This window comes from Lissotriton helveticus, chromosome 3_2, assembly GCF_964261635.1.
Source record: "Lissotriton helveticus chromosome 3_2, aLisHel1.1, whole genome shotgun sequence".
Lineage (NCBI taxonomy): Eukaryota > Metazoa > Chordata > Amphibia > Caudata > Salamandridae > Lissotriton > Lissotriton helveticus.
Genome location: NC_136062.1, coordinates 198,748,368 through 198,768,755, shown reverse-complemented (window position 1 = coordinate 198,768,755; position 20,388 = coordinate 198,748,368). Strand labels below are relative to the sequence as shown.

The 20,388-nt window shown below is 45.2% G+C and overlaps 1 protein-coding gene across 2 annotated transcripts in view; it reads right to left on the bottom strand.

The window, feature by feature from the left end:
* The window catches only part of CD276 (CD276 molecule), a 239,585-nt gene extending 226,052 nt beyond the window's left edge, over positions 1–13,533 (bottom strand). Inside the window, exon 1 of one of the 2 annotated variants that reach the window (XM_078685061.1) lies at positions 13,179–13,533. The gene's annotated coding sequence lies outside the window, so the exon portion shown is untranslated. The remainder of the gene's footprint in view (positions 1–13,178) is intronic. The other variant, XM_078685060.1, reaches the window with a different exon arrangement.
* Between the last annotated feature and the right edge of the window lie 6,855 nt (positions 13,534–20,388).

Genomic DNA, 20,388 nt, shown 5'->3' with positions numbered 1-20,388 from the left:
CCACCAGGAAATCCGCTCACGGCCTAACTCTCTCCATCACACCATCACATCTCTTCCCAGGCAGAGCCACCATTACTATTTACAACAACGGGATGGTCCTCTCTCAATCCACAGACAGGAACTTGGAACTACTAGACAACCTGTTCCCCGCTCTCAAAGATCACCTCTCCAATCCGCGGTCAGACACCCACATTTCCCTCAGTCCCACCACCCCGACCTCACAGCTCCCAACACACACAACCCCTCTAACCTAGCACAGCACCAGGTAGCTGCTACACACTCATCAGTCAATGACACACATACCACCCCCGACTTCTCAGCTCCCACCCTCAACCCTTCTCTCCCAGTTCAGAACCAGGTAGCAACCACTCACACCTCAAGCACAGACACAGATCCTTCCCCCTCTTACAACACTTGCACCCCACCCCTCCGTCCGAACCTAGGACCTCCACACATACCATTATCACTCCTCTCTCCCTGGACATCACAGCCGGCATTAACACATTTAACCTAGTTAACCTGCACCAAAACGACACGCACAACGACAAATCCCACCCTATAGCCCCCCCACTCTCAGTCCCCACCTCCCTCTAACAAACTACGCAGAACACACCTCTTCTCTTAATTTAACTCCCCCTCCCCATTTAACTCCCCCTTCCCACAACAGGACCATCTCCAATCCCAATACCATTTCCCCACCCACTCTCAGCCCCCATTACCCTTCTTACACCTCCAGCTCCACTAACATACACCCATCCTCCACTCTGATCTCATCACCTAGCAACAATGCCCCCACTCATACCACCAACCTCCCTACCTCATCCACACCACACCCGCCCAAACACTCTCTCCCCCCTAATACCATCTCGTACACTAACACAACTGAATCCTGCAACAACACCAGCCCACTCCCCCACCTGCACGACACCTCCCTGGTCAGTCATCCACCTTCGACCTCCACCCCCACCTCCAACACCTACCCCACATTGGACATGATTATGGCCACCCTCATCCAGATCAAAGGAGACATGCACAGCATCAAAGAACTACTCTCCACACACCCCATACACCCCCACCCACCTCCACCGCCACCTCAAACATGCCCCCTACCCTACCAGTTGACCCTCTCACTCAGCACTCCACCCACCGGACTTCAATCCCTGCTCGTAATCGCAACCACCGCCCCAGTCGCCCCTGCAAGTCCTCACCCACCCCCACCTCCTCCTCCCCTCCCAACATGTCCCCCACCCCTTCGGTTGACTCTCTCTCCCAACACTTCCAACACTGGACTTCAATCCCTGCTAGCAATCGCAACAACCGCCCTCGTCGCCCCTGCAACTCTCTTTCTGACCTCGACACACTCACTCTCCTCCGTAAGTATGACCCAACCCCCCAAAATGACACATCCACCACACACCTCACCATTCCCACGATACACTCAAACTCCCTTAGACACCCCACACTAAACAGCAGAATCTCCAACCCCAACAACCTTAGAAAGTCCCTCTTTCCCTAGAACCCGCTACCGCCCCCAACGCACCGCGTCCCAACGCACCGCGTCCCAACGCACCCCGTCTCAAATGCACTCTCCTCAACTGCAGATCGGCCTCGAAACATTCCGCCGCCATCGCTGATCTCCTCTTATCGCTGGACCTTGACCTAATCATTCTGACTGAAACATGGCTAACTAAAGCCTCGTCACCTATAATGGACATTCTGGTTCCACCCAACTACCACATAATTAGACTTGACAGGCCAGGCAAAATAGGGGGTGGAATCGCATGCATCTACAGGAACAACCTATCCGTTCTGAAAGGCAAGTCCACCTCCATAGCATCCCCAACATCCTGTGATTACATCTGCCTCGACATTATCAGTGAGGGTAAACCGATATGCTCTCTACACAGCATTTACCACCCACCCAGAGACAACCTCATCTTTTCCCAACAAATCATGGATATGATCTCAACCAACTCCGGACGGCAGATCACTCAAATTTACCTTGGCGACTTCAACCTCCATTGGAATGATCGCAATGACGCAGTGGTAAATAGTCATAAAAGTTTCCTCAATGCCCTTGACCTCACCCAAATATGCAACAGCCCGACCCATGAGAAAGGCTCTATCCTCGACCTCATCATCTCCAAAGTGGACTCTATCCAACTCGAGTCTATCCAACCCTGTGACTGGTCAGATCATCATATTGTCACATTCTTCATCAATGTAAAAGTTAAATCTAACCTGGCTCAAACGTCCAAGCCCAAAGTCTGGAAAAGAGACATGAAAAAACTCAACCCAAGCTCTTTGCCTCCTAACAGCTGCAATCTCCTAATACCACCGCCCAGCGCTCAGGACGTTAAATCACTGACTGACCACTACCTCAACGCTATGACCTCAATAATAAATGAGGCTGCACCTTTGCAGTTAAAAAGAGTCTCCACTAAAATATCCAACCCATGGTATGACGGAAGTCTCAATGAGGATAGACGAGACATGCGACTGGCAGAACGCACCTGGAGATCAGCTCCCTCCGCACTGCACCTAAAAATTCTGAAGAAAAAGAGAAACGCTTATTTCAGGAAAATAAAACGCTCAAAACTAGACTTCTTCAGCCTCCAGCTCGACCAAGCAAAAAAACGTCCGAGAAAACTGTTTGAGCTAATCAAAGCACAATCCAAGGAACAACCCCAACCACTCAGCACGGTGCGCGAAGCTCCCTCCTGTGAAGACTTCTCCGCTTTCTTTATCCAAAAAACTGACAACATAAAGAGCGATCTCCTCATTGACGCAAGCCTCTACTCCAAACCCCACTGCATAGCACCCATTGAATCTAAAAACAATGCTACATGGTCATCCTTTGGTACATACTCTGAAGAGGAAATTGGTAAACTGCTCAGCACCTTGAAACCATCCAATCACCTCACAGACCTCCTTCCGGCTAACGCTGTAAAAGACTTTGCCCCTTTGCTTATCCCACTCTGGACTAAAATTATCAACGGCTCCCTTCAACAAGGAACCATACCTGACTCCCTCAAAATTGGACAAGTCACACCAATACTAAAGAAACCTACAGCCGACCCCTCTGATCTGAACAATTACCGTCCCATCACTAATATCCCCACTCTCGCCAAACTACTGGAAAAATGCGTACAACTACAATTGACTAAACACATTGAACAATTTGATCTCCTCAATCCTCATCAATCAGGCTTCCGAGCAGGACACAGTACAGAAACTGCTATGACCCACATAATTGACGACGCACTTCAAATGCTAGACCAAAACGACACCTGCCTCCTCATCCTTCTTGATCTCTCTTCAGCTTTCGACACCGTTAAGCATGAAAAATTACTCGAACTACCAAGCACAAAAAATGGGTTTATCTGGAACTGTTCTCAAGTGGTTCACTTCCTTTCTACACAACAGGTCGCAGAAATTCAAGAGCAACAACCTGATGTCCTTGCCAATACCTGTAACACTGGGCATCCCCCAAGGATCCTCCCTATCCCCAACTCTGTTCAACCTAGTTATGGAACCTCTCACCACCTTGCTACAAGCATCCAACTTACACTTTCACATGTACGCCGATGACACCCAACTATATCTCAAACTACAATCCCCCAAAGACATTTTGCTCCTGAACTCAACGATCAGAAGCACCCAATCTTGGCTTGCCGATAATCACCTCAAACTCAATGCTCTGAAAACAGAGTTCCTTCTGATCTCACCTCCAGCGAAGATCTTCACCACTTAAAGTTGGCTCAAACACCTAACGGCACTCAATGTCCAACCCACCATAGTGGACTCAGCAAAATCTCTAGGCATAACTCTCGACACCAATCTAAACATGCAGCAACACATCAGCAAGGCAACTAAGGGAGCGAATTTCCAAATAAATACCCTGAGGAAACTTAAACCGTTCCTACCAGCCAATGACTTCCAAACCGCAGTACAAGCACTAGTCATCCCTCGAATAGAATATGGCAGCGCCGCCCTCTGCGGACTCCCACTAACTACCACTGCACCCCTAAGAGCCTCTCTAAATGCTGCAGCGAGGCTCATCACTGGGTCAAAAAAGCACTCTCATATTTCCCCTGACCAGAAATCCCTGAACTGGCGGCCTTTTGAAGCCAGAATACATCTGAAAATAGCCTGCATGACCCACAAGGCGGTACACCTGAATTCTCCCGGCTACCTCACTCAGAAGTTGACAATCTCTGGCGGCGCTAGAAACACTAGAGGCACAAACAATCTTCTGCTGAAACCCCGCAGATTCCGGAAGGAAAAAACATATAAACGCTCCTTCTCAGGAATGGCACCCAGAATCTGGAACTCACTCCCCCCCGAAACTAGGCTCATCTCTTCCACTACACTCTTTAAGAAAGAAGTGAAAGCTATCCTCATGGCAAAATACACCTAAACTATTAATTCGGTCTCCTTAAGATTATGCACAGAACTGTATTACTTGTTTTGATACCGCTGCATATTTGCATTACTTGTATTATTGATTTACTGATTTACATGATTGGCTTTGCCCTCATTTATTTGTACTGTAAGCTCCTCTGATTATTGGTTTGACTATGTTCCCCAATGTACCCCTCTATGTAAAGCGCTCTGATATCTGCAAAGATCTTGTTCGCGCTATATAAAACTTTCAAAATAAAAAATAAATGTTGCGCATAAACAAGAAGTTGTGAAATATATATATATTCAGGCTAAACTAATGTCAAGATTAGGCCTTGTGACAGCCTGCTAAGAATCTTCATTGATTTGTATTCATTAAGATTGATCACATGCATCACAGAGCGCAGGGTGGGCAGTTTGCAGGTGAGGAGAAGCACATAAGGGAGAGAGCAACACAGATGGCGGGTTGGGGGGAGAAGAACTAGAGAAAGAGTGCAGGATGGAGAGTGTTGTGAGGGAGAGTCCAACATGGAAGACAAAGAGCTTCGAAAAGGAAGCCTACAAGAGAGAAAGCATCAGAGCGCGGGGTTGCGGAGTAAACCATATAAGAGAAACCGCAGCATGGAGCGCCGGGGGAGTTGGGGTGTTCTGTGGGAGGGAAGTATATTAGGGGGGAGAGTAACTTGGAGTGCATAGGCAAAGGGTGTTTGTGGGGTGAAAGCACACAGAGCATAATGGGTAGGTTGCAGGGCAAACTACACAAAGCAGAGAGCAACATGGAGCACAGGAGAAAAGGGGATGTTTCGCAGTGGATGATAGCACACAAGGAAGGGAGCACCATGGTGTGCGGGGGCACCATAGTGTACGGGCCCCCTCACCCCCATGGGTTTTGGTGGGGGAGAGGCAAATAAGGGAGAGCAAATTTGAGTGGGGTGGGTTTCAGAGACAAGCACACAAGGGACAGAGCACAAGCACACCAGGGAGAGAGCAACATGGAGCACAGTGGAGAAGGACAGTGTTTGGGGATGTTATGTGGGGGGAGAACAGAACAAGGAAGAGAGATGGAAAACAAATACACTCTCATGAAGTCTTTATCCAAAAAGGCAAAAAGTAATCCCCTAAAAGTGAGCAGTGGAAAGATACTAGTCAGCCAATCAAAAAGATGGTAAAGAGGGTATGCTGTAGGGAGGAACAAGCAAAGGATGAGGCAAGGAAAGCCACTGAATAAGAAGCAAGCAAATGAGAGCGCACTAAATGTCAACCAATGGTAAGCAATTAGCAGGCTCTAAGCCCACTGTTGGTCTTTAGTGTGGTCCACAGAGGTTTTTCCGTACAGATAGCTAGCTAAAAGCTGTCTGGTGTGTGAGACCTAAAAAAAAGGCAAACAGCAAAAAGCAGCACGACACTTGTGCTTGCTATTTTCAAATGACCACGCCACAACAAACTGAACAGCTTGCAATTAACACTTGCCACTTTTATATTTCCTTAGTGCACAAGAGAATTAATTATTATACTTGCAAAAGCAGCAAAATAAATACTTTTAACGTACGGGGCCGTGCAAGAAGCACAAAAATCTTAGTGAAGCGATCTGGTGCTGCGAGACAAGTACTTCAAGGCCCGTGCTACCAGGGTAATAATGCATATTTTATTGTTGGATTTAATTAACTAGTTTTGCCAACCAGCACTGGAAATCTGTTTGAAAGTAGATCAGCTCATTGCAGACTGCCTTCCCCAGTGGTCACGATCACTTGGTACAATGTTCCGAATAGTATAGAGCAGTCCACTAATGACTGGCATGGGAAATAGCCAAACAAACTGTGTATGAAGACTTAGCACTTTATCAAAAGCGGTCTTATCCTTTCCTTGATTTTGTTTTCTCTTTTTCTTACTCTGTTCTAATTCGGGACACATGTTATAGATTGTTTATCTGAAGAACTGATATTTTGTGGAGTCAAGACATGTAAATAGAAGTTAATATAAGAATAAGATAAACATATTGCTCTATGCACTTTACCCAGAAATCTTTATTGTATAGCAAATTAATTTTATATCATCATAAAATAAGATATACAAACATTGAACTATGCACTTTACCAGAAATTCTCCATATTGCTATTGAACCCGTTTATTCCTGCTCCGGGTTTTAAAATAGTCGATATATCATAAAGTAACACTTTGCAGAGCGGGTATTTTAGTACACTGTATTTCACATTTTTATGAAACAGTGGGCTATTTCTGTTTCTTATGTATCCTAGATGACAATGCACAACTCGCTGATCCGTTGAGTGACATTTTAGCAGATTATATATCATAATTGAGATGTACAGAATTATTATTTGTTCTTCTGTTTAATATTTTAATCTTGTGTAATGATTTGAATGTTTGTTTTGCCTAGTCGGCATTATATCAAACAATTAAATTAAACGAACACGGTACAATGTCCTAGCGACCAGCTAGTCCCATTTCCTGTTGCTCACCTTTGGCTAATCTGGGACATGCAGGCACTTATTTGTGAAATGCCCATATGTTTAACTACAAGACCCAAACCCACTGCATGGTTGAATAAGAATTCATGCTGGCTGGTAATGGCCCACATGACACAGGTTCTGTTAGCCAGAGGGTAATATGGTACTCGCTTACAATGTGCCCTCAAATATGTGGTACCCCGCTTTCAAGTTGCCTGTTACAAATGCAACAATCCGCATTGTTGGTAGTTGACTATGAACCGTAGACTGATATTTGCATTAATTTACACTTCTCAGGTTTGTGGCCTGTTATACTGTAGTATGTGCACAGCATTGTTCTTCCCTCTAAAGATAACAACCTGCGCCTTCATTATCTTGTAAGTGAAAGGTGAGTCTCCCTGAGAATAAGTGCCCTCTCCCCAAATCATTTGTTACCTTAAAGGGTAGTGTTTTGCAATAGACTGTACAGGATTTCCAGACTATGAACTCACGTGCTTGAAAACACTATGGCTAGAGGCTATACAAAAACCAAGACAAAACAAGCATTTGCAATGCAATAGGTCTCGCATTAGGAAAGTTTGAGCTATTGGTATTGTAAATGGCAAAGTTTTTATTTATGTTTCTTTTTTTTTTAATAGCTAAATTAATAGCTTCGTCATTTACAATGCCAATAGTTATAACTTTCGCAAATGTGATACCTATAGCATTTGTAATGCAATATGTTTTGTATTTACAAACCGCGAGAGGACAAAAAAAAGCTCCGGACCACCGCCTCCTCCCAGGCCTTCAAAAGGGACCTCAAAGTTCTCCTCCTCCAGAGACACCTCCAAAAGTAATTCACGTCCTCTTGCTATTTGTGAGGAAGACTTCCCACTACTGATAATTTCTACTTTCCATGACCATGGAAGTGCCTTCCCAGTGTATGCCTGTGATTGGAGGGTCTGCCTTTTTGCAGTATTTTCCATGTACTGGTGTTCGGTGCCCTTTTGTAACATGCACACACCACTCTGCCCTTGCAACACACGGCTGCTACCTCTCACATGTCTTTGCCTTTGATACTTGCACAAGTGCCACCTTGCCCATGTAACGCTTGTTCCTGAGCCTGAGTGTCTAGCACTTATTGCAGGACTATACCTCTAATTATACTCTGTTTTCTCTTATAACTGCACACTTGTCACTTTCATTTCCTCTTGTGTACTTTTGACTACCTCATGTATTTTGGTTGCTCACAATTTTTACTCAAGTATTTTGTTTGCTCACGATTGTCACTATTACCTTTACTACCCATGTATTCTGGTTGCTCACAATTTTTACTCAAGTATTTTGTTTGCTCACGATTGTCACTATTACCTTTACTACCTCATGTATTTTTGGTTGCTCATAGTTTTTACTACCTCATGTATTTTGTTTGCTCACAATTGTCACTATTACCTTATGTAAGTAACGTATGTTTTTGCAACCTGTTCTTTTGTAATGTTTCTCATTATGTTTCATTTCTGTTCCTAATGTGAAGCGCTCTGACGCCTTCGGGTAAAGTCCGCGCTATATAAAAATGCATAAATAAATAAATACCGCCTTCGGGTAAAGTCCGCGCTATATAAAAATGCATAAATACATAAATAAATAAATACCGCCTTCGGGTAAAGTCCGCGCTATATAAAAATGCATAAATAAATAAATACCGCAAATCAAACATCCTCATCACTCTGCCGGCCTGCGACCAGGAAGTCAGGCTGGCCGGCGCGACAACCGGAAACAGGAAGTAGGAGGGCGGGAGCCTACCCCGCCTCCCACGGAAGAGCCGCGATTGTTTGGAGCACCGGAGCAGGCAGGAGCCTACCCTGCGCCCCGGTGCCGAAGGAGGGAAGAAGATTCCTGCTGCCGGGCCCTGCAGCTGAGGAGAGCCACCGCACGAAGGAAGCCGGTGAGTGGGTTGCTGAGCTGCGGGGGGGGGGAAGCATGTGTGTGCGCGTGCGGGGGGGGGGGCGGGCTGTGTATGTGTGTGTGCGTGCGTGTGTGTGTGTATGTGTCTTGGAGTGCGCGTGTGTCTGTTTAAGGGAGGGTGCGTGTGTGTATGCAGTGTGTGTATGTGCGCATGCGTGAGTGTAGAGTGTTTGTGCAAGGGAATGAGGCAGGAGAGGGGCACGGCGCCGTGCGCGCTCACGAGGTCAAAACCGAGCAGATCTGCGCTCGTGCACCCTCTCCTGTCCACATTCCCAAAAACGGGTAGCAATAGTTGTCGAAGCACACTGCAATCAATGCTTACGCATTGAATGCAGGTCGTGCTTCGACCTAATAAAAGAGCGAGCCGAGCCAATGTGTCAAACTCAGCTCTTCGTGCACGCCCGAGCCCTGGAAATGTTTGCTATGTAAATCATACAACAAACATTCCGTAAAATATTAAATGGTCTTTCAAAATTAAAAAAGTGTATTCGTTTAACATGTGGAAGCTTTGACATTATTAAGTCACATTATGCAGTGCACTGAGAGGTACTTATTAAAAGTGAAAGTTTTTATACATGAACTATTCCTGTTTCCACCCCCACAATGGCGGCGTCATGTGAACACTGTGTGTGGCCCAGAATATTATAATTGAGCAACATCATAGTCTATTAACATTATTAAAATCACATCATTTAAGAAAATCTGTGATATGTTTGTGTTCTGATTTCACTTTGTACAAATCAGCCAATAACTTGGTAGCCATTTGTCTCTCCTATTTATTATGTTAAGGCTTCATTTTAGCACCATGCATTATCCTGCAGCTTTTATATAATACTGACCCCTCTCCAAACTGCTGTAGCTCTTCGCAGGAACACCAGTTACATTACACAAGGTCACATTCTTTTATAGGCATGGAGAAATTGAGGGCCTTATAACGACTATGGCAGTCTATGGGACCGGCGTAGGCGGGTGGCGGTTCGACCATCGCCACACAGTGCGACTGCCCACAGTATTATAAGTGTGGTGGCCGGACCACCACTAAACCGCTGCTACCACCGCTGATCAAGGATCCTGCGGCGCTCTGGCAACAGTCCAAGGCCAAAATATGCTGGTGGTGCCTTACCGCCATGAAAAGGGCAGTGGTGAGGAAACAAAAGGGGCCCTACATGGTCCAATTGTGCCTCTGTGCATGGGGTGCATGCAGGGAGGCACAGGTGCCTCCCTGTAGTTTTGCACAGCCAGTTCTTGAACAGGAAGGAATGCATGACATGGTGCATTCCTTCCCATGCAGGAACGTGTACTGGCTGTCCCGCGGCGGTGCTGTTTAAGGACTTTAAACAGTACCACCGCGAGACTACCACGCCACCTTTCAGACCCCAAAATTACTTGAAACCTAGTGGGCAGGTGGCTGTGAGTTTCACTGTTCCTGGAGCGTATCTGTGGCGTGCCATCCACTCCAGGACCGCTTAAACTCGGACTAAGGCCCTACCTGATTTGCCCAGAATCACAGGATGTTGAGCCAACGCTGACATTCAAACTTGGTTCCCAGTGTCAAAATAGGCAGCTTAACCGCATGCGCGCTAGCGGTTTTCCCGCTGCGCGCTGCGATTTTAAAAAAGCTGCGTTACATGACGAGCTCAGCTCGTCTTCAGCGTGCGAGCGGCGCAACTCATGACGAGCTGAGCTCGTCATCAGCGCCGAAGTGGTTAAGCATTAGGGAGTGTGTAGAGGGAGAGTGCAGACAGAAGCCACGTGAACGCTTGGCTTGTTATGGGCTGGAGGTTCCAACACGAACTCAAGCTGAGCTAGAGCCAGGCTTCAGGCTCGACCCATTCAGTGGCTCACAAACGAGATTCAGTTTAATACAATAACAGAAAGGAAAATGTTTATACCACGGCACTCCTCGTGTAAAAAAAAACTGCTATACCCACAATAGTACTCCTGGAGTTTGGCCTTCAGTTGCCCCTCGGGACAGTACCTGACAGCGATGCAAAATTACTACACTTTAAACCCACTGTTAAAATATCTGGCCTTTAATTTTATGAAACATTTTACAGAACTGGAGTTAGAATAGCAAATAAACCTGAGGGAATATACTGGGCTCAATTGCACTTCATTTTCACGGGCATAACTTAAAGAGTAAATCAAAATACCTGACTTGGCAATAGAACGCATAAAGTGGTGACAAAGTTCAGAATGAGCTCTGATTGGCTGGGAAAGGACAGATGTTTGAAATGAATTACCACTCTGGACTCACAGGTTTTACAAAAACTACACAGTATACAAGATGCTGTGTTTACCTGCGAGTTATCCTTAGGAACAGTCTCCCTCAGCACAACCCAAACATTTGCCGAATTCAGTGCCAATGTCACAGCCAATAGAATAGCACCATTGTGTCTTTTGGTCTCAAAGGGCGCCAAGAAGTCCGTTATGTGTTTGAAAATATAAACAGTGGTGTACCCGTTCACTGTTTACCCCCATGGGTGCGCTGCCTTACTGTTGAGGAGACAGAAGTGTGCCAGCTGAACCCTAAAAACAGATGCGTCAGTACATATGATCTGGTCGGCATAGGACACCAAAGTGCGCCTTGAGGCGGCCGTGTATGGGAGGCAGCGACACCCTTTGTCAAGTCTATGCAAGCAGTCCCTTTCGGTGCCAAGCACATGCTTTGTCAGGGAGCTCCCCACAGATGCCTAATGTGAAAGGTATGCCATTTGCAGACAACCCAACCCACGCAAGTAGCGTGGTTGTTCTACCAGAGCCCAACTGTTCAGGGAGAAAAGATTACAACAAGTACAATTTGCATGAGAGATGTTTAACTGCTGATGGTTAGCAGTGCCTATAAAATCCTTGTCGCTCTACTTCTTAGTATCTGTAGTTGGTCTCTTTAAACGTACTCCCTACTTCGATAGATAAAGGAACAGGCGAGTAAAGTGATTCGCCAAGGATCACAGTGTGGTCGAGTAAGGAAGGCACAAAACTCCTTATACCACTGACGTACATGTAAAAGCGCTCTGTCGCCCATCTCACATATAAGAGGACAACAGACTAATAACGGAGTAAAAACAAGGCATATATACAACGAGGCTATCCACGAAGAAAATGAGTGGTTTCTATAATATACAGACAGGCATCGTTTTGGAGCCCTGTGGGCATGGCCACGCCCGGTGTATTTAGCAAAACTGTCTAAATGTGGACTCAATGAGACGATGAAACAATAACAGTTTATCCTCTCAACCCACATGGACTGTCACACAAGTTTACATGTGGCCTGCAGTGTGTAGGAGGGCATTGTGCTTCCAACAAACGTGTACCACCTCCCTTCGCCTTTAAGAACAAAACAGGCTTGGTCCATTGCCTGTCTTTTGTAATGAGATGTGACCAAGTCACGACACGACAAGCAGGAATTCCGGGTGGTCCCAGGGGCTCGCATGGTAGAGCACTTCCGGCCTAGGGGCAACTTTAGGCGTAGTGTATGCCTGATGAGTATGTACAGTACAGACCTCCAGTCTGATCAAGTCGATGTTCTGTACATCACAAGGCCACTGCTGGACGATGTGCCTGTCTGCATATCAGTCCACCCGGGAGTGCCTGGCTGGCAGTCCTTACATGGCATTGCCAGGTGAAGTTTTTGCGTTTAATTACATTATTGCGTGAGCTGGTGGCGTGTAAAATGGTTTATAGCTTAATTAACTTTATGAACGACAAAGAATCACTTTCCCTGATCAACATGGGTTAAAAGTAAAATGTAGGTTTAAGGACACGCCCATATATTTGCCGACATAAGGACTTTTAGTATCTGGTAACCCCGCCCCAAGGCGCATACAGGGGAATTAATTTGCATCACTCAGCTATATAAATATTATATCCATGTATTCATTCATTCGTATAGGGACACACACTGTCTTGTATACTACATGAAGCCAGATGTTGACATATCGATTACTACTGGGCTGGTTCACAATGCTACTTGGCAATACAGCGGCTAAATGCTGGATATATCCCAGACGAAGCACTAAATTAAAACTCCTGTGATTAAACATGACATGTGCGTTAACTTGTTTAAAGTCACGTTCTGCTAATCAGTAAAAACAAAAATAAAAGAACATGTAAACGAGTGAGCATAGGGTATGCATGCTATCTGTATATTTAGTTGCATGCATATGCTATTTGTTCAGGGTTTTGGACATGAATACAACATGTTGCTGTGGCAAGAGACATGTCACACCCTGGGCCAAGAATAGTGAGGCGCGTGGCAGGCTCACGTGCGTTCTTTCTCTGGACTGGAGTACTGCAAACAATACCCTCCCGCCTCCTTCACATCACCCAGCCCCCTAAATACCCCGAGCGTGCATGGGGACTTACCCTGGCAGGGAGAGGCTCGAGCTGCAGGCAGGAGATGTGCGCGCTGGGGTGGTCCTGCCCGGCCGTGGTGAGTTTTCCCTCCCTCCTCAAACCCCCTTGTTGTCGGCTGGTGGGGCTGGCATGGTGCGGGTCAACCGCCAGGCAGGGAGTGGAGAAAGCAAGGCTGGGGGCAGGAAGGGGAGACCGGCCTCTGGAGGGGGGGAGGGAGGAGGGCTCCCTGTGTCAGGGATGATGTCACGGGCCCAATCCTCCTGCCGGGGCGGGGCCTGGGTGGACCGGGAGCTAGCCCTGTCTGGTTGGTTGCCGGTCGTTCACTTCCTGCCGGACTCTGATATCTAAAAGGGAGCTTATGTTTGGGGACTTCCAGTGCTTCGGGACACAAGCAGTCCTTACTCCGCCCACACAACCCGGCCTCTCACCTCCCCACCCAAAAGAACGCCCCCTCCCTCTGCTTTCAAACGACTGACACGCCTTTCCACCACCGCCGCCCTCCTCTCCAAGTATTGATTTCACTTCTGATTCCCCCGTTACTTTCCCACCACTCAGCCCCATCTGTCCACGGTCCGAAAGGCGTGAGGGCAGTGGGAATTGTCCATTGTGTTCCTTTCTCTCTTTCAAATTCAGCCTGACTTTTGTGTTTTACGGTTGTCTGCGACACGTTCCCGTTTCTAACGGAACCTGGTTCTTTCTCGTGCCCTTTCGAATGTCTGGAAGAGCCAACAAACGCTACGTCATACATGTCAACAGGGCCGGCCTTTAGCATGTGCGAGCTGGACCCATGCCCATCGAGCCAATCTAATCTCTCCCTGCCTAAAGAAATAATTAATCTGCCCTTATTTAATATAACTAGGGTGACCAACTGGCATGAGTGCAAATTCAGGACGGTAAGTGTAAAAATTCAGGACAAAGCGTCAACATTCAGGACAAAAATTCAGGACAAAGGGTCAAAATTCAGGACAAAACTTTTGGACAAAAGGCAAGCTTTACAGACAGAGGAAGTTGCACGATAGTATAAAGGTGTGTAAATAGACAACCACTTAAGTACAAGTAAAAAAAAGATTATATTAAGTTGAGACACTAGTGCACTTCCAGGTTTTTTGGTATGTGCGCAGCTTTGAGCAACTGTGCAGGTCTTGGGGTATTTCATATGATAATAATCTATTAATATTTTTACTGCACTGGGTTGTCCAGTCTGATATTTTGCTTACAACTCCTGGTCCTACACAGGCATGTTTGGTGAGAGAAGCGGTCAGCAAGATCTGCTCGGATAGACTTTGTTACCAGCCTCTCATATCTTCCTGCCATTGTGAGATGTAAAGCGGCATGCATAGGTAAACTAAAGGGAGGATTGCTGTGATGAACCCACTACAAGAAACGCATTACAGGTGTTTCAGCAAGAGGAACTTAAAATATGGAATCTGACTTTGCTTATGGGGGCTTTGCAGAGAGTTGCACTAGCTGACGGAAGTCACAAAAGTGCTTTTCCCTGCAACTTTCTTAAAGAAGGCGCTGTCGATACATTATCACATAGTTTATTGTTGACGCCTTGCCCATTGCTACAAACACAATATACATCTCAAGCACAGCTCATGGCACTATGAGGCTCTCTCTAAAACTTCACACTTCACCTAAAACTTCGCACCTAAAACAAAACATGCAAACATTTACAATTACGAGTGTAACATTCAGGTACCAGTTGGGTGTGACTCAAAATGTCATATGCATGATGTATAGATCCCACACGTAAGCACACAGCAAATACAAAATAGGAACACATAGGAAAGGGAGTAGCCAGAATATGTAAATATCTCCCACTTTTAAATAAAGCTCTTATGGCACCAAGAAAGCAAAGTAAGTCATCATAACCCTCCCCAGAAGAGATCTCTTGTCCAAGGATCTAGCCATTCATCCTTCCATCCAACCCCTGATATCCACCATTTTAAATGTACATTCTGTCATCTATTCATTCTTTCATCCATCATTCAGTCTTTATTCTGTCCTTCCGTCTTTGTGCCCTTCCATATCAAACCTTTTCAACCATTTGCAAACCTATCCATCATCTATGCTTCCATCCATCATTTCACTCATTCGTCCCTCCATCCACCCTTTCACTCATCCATCCATCCACCCTTTCACCGAATCCATCCTTTCACTCATCCTTCAACTCTTCCACTCATCCATCCTTCCACTCTTCCACCCATCCATCCATATACTCATCCATCCATCCAGCCATTTACCCTTTCACCCAAGCCATCCATTCACTCCTCCATCCATTCTTCTACACATCCATCCATTCACTCATCCATCCAGCCATTTACCCTTTCACCCATCCAGCCATCCTTTCACTTTCTCATCCACTCACCCAGTCACTCATCCGTCCACTCATTAAAACCTTTCACTCATCCATCCTTTCTTCAAGCTCTTCACCCTCCCTTTCACTCATCCATCTTTACATTCTTCTTTTCACTCATCCATGCAGCTATTTGCCCATCCATTCAGGCCAACCATTCACCACTGCATTAACTCATCCATCCATCCATTCTCCCATTCTCTCTCATTCCCCTTTCACTTAGCCACCCATCCTTCCATCCACCCTTCACCCATCCACACACTCATTCATTTATTCATACACTCATGAATCCATCCATTGACCCCATCACTCTTCCATCCTTTCACTCATCCATCCATCCTGTCTCTCATCCATCCACCCTTTCAATCATCTATCCATCCTTTTGTCCATCTACCCTCTTTTTCACTCACTCATCCATCCTTATAACCACCCTTCACTCATCCATCCATCCATCCTTTCACTTATCAATTCATCAATCCATCCATCATTTCCCTCAACCATCCACTCGACCATCATCCGTCCTTTCACTCATCCATCCATCCTTTCACTGATCCATCCACCCTTTTAACCATCCATCTACCCATACATCCATCTATATACCCCCATCCATCCTTCCACTCAATTATCCATCCATCCTCCCGTCAGCTACGATCCTCCAACCAAGCCCATGCCACTGTACCTCGCTTCAACAAAGCCACCATGGGAGGTAGATCCTTCTCCTACCTGGCAGCTAAAACCTGGAACTCACTTCCCACTCACCTTCGCCTTACTCAGAACCACCTAGCATTCAGAAAGCAACTTAAAACTTGGATATTCGATAAGTAATTCCCATCCATTCCTCAAGCGCCTTGAGACCCTATGGGTATGTAGCGCGCTATATAAATCCTTTTGACTTGACTTGATCCTCTCATTATCCATCCATTCTCCCTTTCACTCATTCAATCATCCTTTCACTAATCCATAAAGCCATTTACCAATTATTTCACTTACTCACCCACCTTTTCACATTAATTATGAGCTGAGACTTTGTCTGCAGAGTTGCAGACAGAAGAGGCCCATCAAGAACTTCAACCCTGCTGTAGTTCCTAAAGCAAGAGGTGCGGTGGTATGGGGGTTAACAGTTAATTATTAATCCAATATATATTAAAAACGGCTATTACCTGCAGCTCAAGCCATTCTTATAACTTTGGGGGCCTAAAATATTCAAATTCTCACAGTTGTAGGAGTGTGATGTGTGGTAAATGCATTGTATTATCACCAGCAGCATGGCAGGGGCAATGTGGGGTGTAGGCTGCAGACGCCTCTTGAAGAGAGCACTGGCACTAATTTTTTTGTTTACAAATTGAGAACTTGTGGGTTTCATTTACTTAAGGGTTTAAATGCGCTTTTAAAGTCTCAGTATTCTCATTTTCATAAGCAGGCCAAGTTCCGAGAGTGTGAGAGGGGCAGGAGAGCCTTCAAGCCCTCTCACGGTCCTTTCACAAGTGCAAATGCCTCTGTTTGTTTGTTTCTAAATGCTTCAAGTGGGCCAGCAGCCCCACTCTCTGCTTAACTTTTCCTTTTTTTTTTTTTTGTTGCCCATTAACTACGCTGCATTTTTTATTTTAGATTTGCAAAAGGTCTCTTGATAGTTTACACAGAAACGCTTTTTCGGATGTAGGCGTCACCGTATCACTTAATGTGCCATTAAAATTAACATTATTGCACACAGATTTGTATCAAACACCATCTATGCTTATGGAAAAGAAAACACATTTCGGCTTTGGTAGACTTTGAGATCCTGTGGGCAGCTTTGAACTCAGCAGGAATGGCAGGCGATGTTAGCAGCCCAAACTGCCCCATTGTCATTTTGTATGTGGCTATCAGCCCCATACAGAAGGACAATGGGCAGGGAGGGGCTGCTCTTGTGCTGGAGCGTAGGTGCGAAGCGGGCCCATCAGGGAGCTGAGGCCTCTCACAGGGAACAGCTCTGTTCCCTGCAAGGCCCAAATTACGGACAAAAGGCGTCCGTTAAAGAAACCTTCACGGACAACGGACGTGAGGTCCAATTTACGGACGGTTGGTCACCCTAAATATAACCGGATGCTCATGAAAAGTGTTCTAATGCCCTTGGGCCACATTTTCACTATATAAACTGCAAAAAATAAAAAGTACAATCATTATTTACTGCCCATCACAGGTTGCTCCCCCATACAGAGCACAGGTGGGATCGAAGACATCCATCGCCTGGTACTATGTGAAACCACAGATATTTTGTTCTTCCTCCAAATAAAAGTCTTGGACCAACAGAGCTTCCCCTTCCTTGAAGGTGAATGTTTAGCCACTGGTAACCCCACCCAAACCACTCAGTAATTTCTCCCTGAGGGAGTTACCCACCATAACACCAAGGTATCCCAATGGAATAGAAGGTGAGGTAAGAGGTGTGATTATCGTTCAGAGTGATCTGGGAGGAAGTTTACACTCACCATGGAACTGGCTCTTAGGCAAAGAGTTACCTTCCTAAAATCTAGTATGTCAAGAAGGGTCTGCCCAACCCCTCCTGAATAGAGTCCATTTCGTTACCTCATTTGAGAGGGCATTTCACAGCCCTAAAATTGAGAACTGGTCTGCAACACAGTACAGCTACAGCTAACCTCGGATATTCATTAATACATGCATAATCAACAAAAATATTTTACCATGAGACTCTCAATGTCTATGCACAGACTCCCAAAAGCCCAATGATCTTTACCCAGCCCTTTATGTTTTCCACATTCAGAAGGAGAGAAACATGGGCATTGCAAAGTTAGCAGAGAGCATAGATTCTTAAGGGGAGGGCTCCGATCTGGAGCCATGCTTTTCCTTCATGACCAAAGAGTTAACGTGGAATTTGATCTGAAGTAATTATTTCTTATTCATGGGTCAAAGGTAAAGACAAATCATTTGCCTTGATGTGAAGATTTCCAGGTCTGTTAAGGATGGTATATTGAAACATAGAGAAGAAAAGGGACCACCAGGCATGTTGAGAATTGGGGCACCTCATTGCTTTGAGATACCTCAAGTTCCTACGGTATGTCCAAACTGTAAGAGAATGTTCTGCCACCTCTAGATAATGTCGCCAATATTGAAAGGCTTCCTTTCTGGCCAGCAACTCCCTATCGTATTAAATGTAGTATTATAGGAAGAAGCATCTGTTTCTACTATGAAAAGGACTGACTGATCTACATGTCTTAAAATTGTAGCAGTCGTAAATGGTTTCTTTAACTCAGAGAATATTTGTTCCTGCTCTGGGCTCCAGGCAAACAGAACTCCTTTCTTGGTTAATCAGTTAAGTGGAAGAACTTCCATGAGAAATTCTGAATGAACTGTCAATGTAACTTAGCAAAACTGAGGAGCCTATATTTTCTTTGACAAAGAGAGGAGCCAACACTTTCTCAACAGACTTTATCTTGTCAGAATCAATCTGTGCTTACTTTTCAATGAGATAGAAGTCTAAAATGTGAAAGGGGCCATCAAATACACATGCTTCTGTTGTTCAATGTTTGCAGTACTTCTCTAACATCTCTACCAAGGTCGTTATGTTCCTCATTGGTTCCTGAGAAGGTTAGAATATTGTCTAAATAAATCACAATTAAAGAGTCTAGTAGACCTTTAAAGATGTTATTGATGACATGCTGGAATGCAGCGAGGACATTGCAGAGGCCAAATGGGAATATTTGATAGTGTTAGTAGCCAAATCAGGTGCTGAATGCTGTCTTCCATTCGTCACCTTCACATATGTGCACTGGATTAAACGACCTCTGTAGAGCCAACTTTGTGTATATTTGAGTGTCCTTTCGTCGATCCTGTAACAACGAGATGAGGGATACCGATTTCTGATGATGAGCTGGATCAACTCCTTGTAATTCATACATGGAAAACAATCCCTGCTTGGTTTCAGAATGAAAAAAATGGGTGTGTTCCCAGTGACATGGAGAGCCTAATGAACCATATCTTCAGGTCATGTGACAGATATTTTTTAAGCAAGCAATCCTCTTTAGGACTTAGAGGATACATTCTCCTATGAATTACCTTGGCATCAGGGATCAGTTCAACAACACAGTTAAACAGTCAATGTGAGGGTGATGATTTACCCCCATTTTTACTGACTACAGCCAGATAATCATGATTAGCAGCAGGAATCTGAATTTTTTCTTCTAAGGGTTGTAACGTGTTTTAATGGAAGTTCAGTGCAGGGCAGTGCTTAATTTGAGCGGGTGGTTTCTGGGGTTCTGCACCAGCACATAATTGTCAACACTGGCCCTTATGACAGTCTGCCACCTGGTGGCGTTGTCTATCTAATTTAGAGATGAGCACAACAACAGTTGTATATTAATTCAATATAAATTAAAATTACTAATACCTACCGCTCAAGACATTCTTATAGCTTTGGGGGCCGGAAATAGCCTGAATTGTCACACCTATAGGAGTATAAGGGTTAGTGGTTGTGTTGGTACTGTCATTTGCACCACTGACAGGGACAATGGATGATGCAAACTGCAGTTGCGTCTTGAAGAGGACTCTGGCACTTATTTTACCATAAATTAGACACTGATGCAGGAGTAAATAGTTTCTTGTGCACGGTGGATGTGTAAATAGAAGGATTTCAAATCAATCAGAGGATTGTGTGTGGAACCATATGGTTCCCAAAACTACTGTGAAGGCAGGAGTGTCAATCAAATAAAAACCAAAAATTATACATGTTTATGAAAAGTAAGGTTTCTGTGTCCCATATCATGCCTCCAGAAGTGAGTGATATTCATTTGATATCATGAATAGGTTCCTTCCTCTCTTTCTTCTTCTTTGGAACCAGTACTCTTTCCTGAAATGTCTGATCTATAA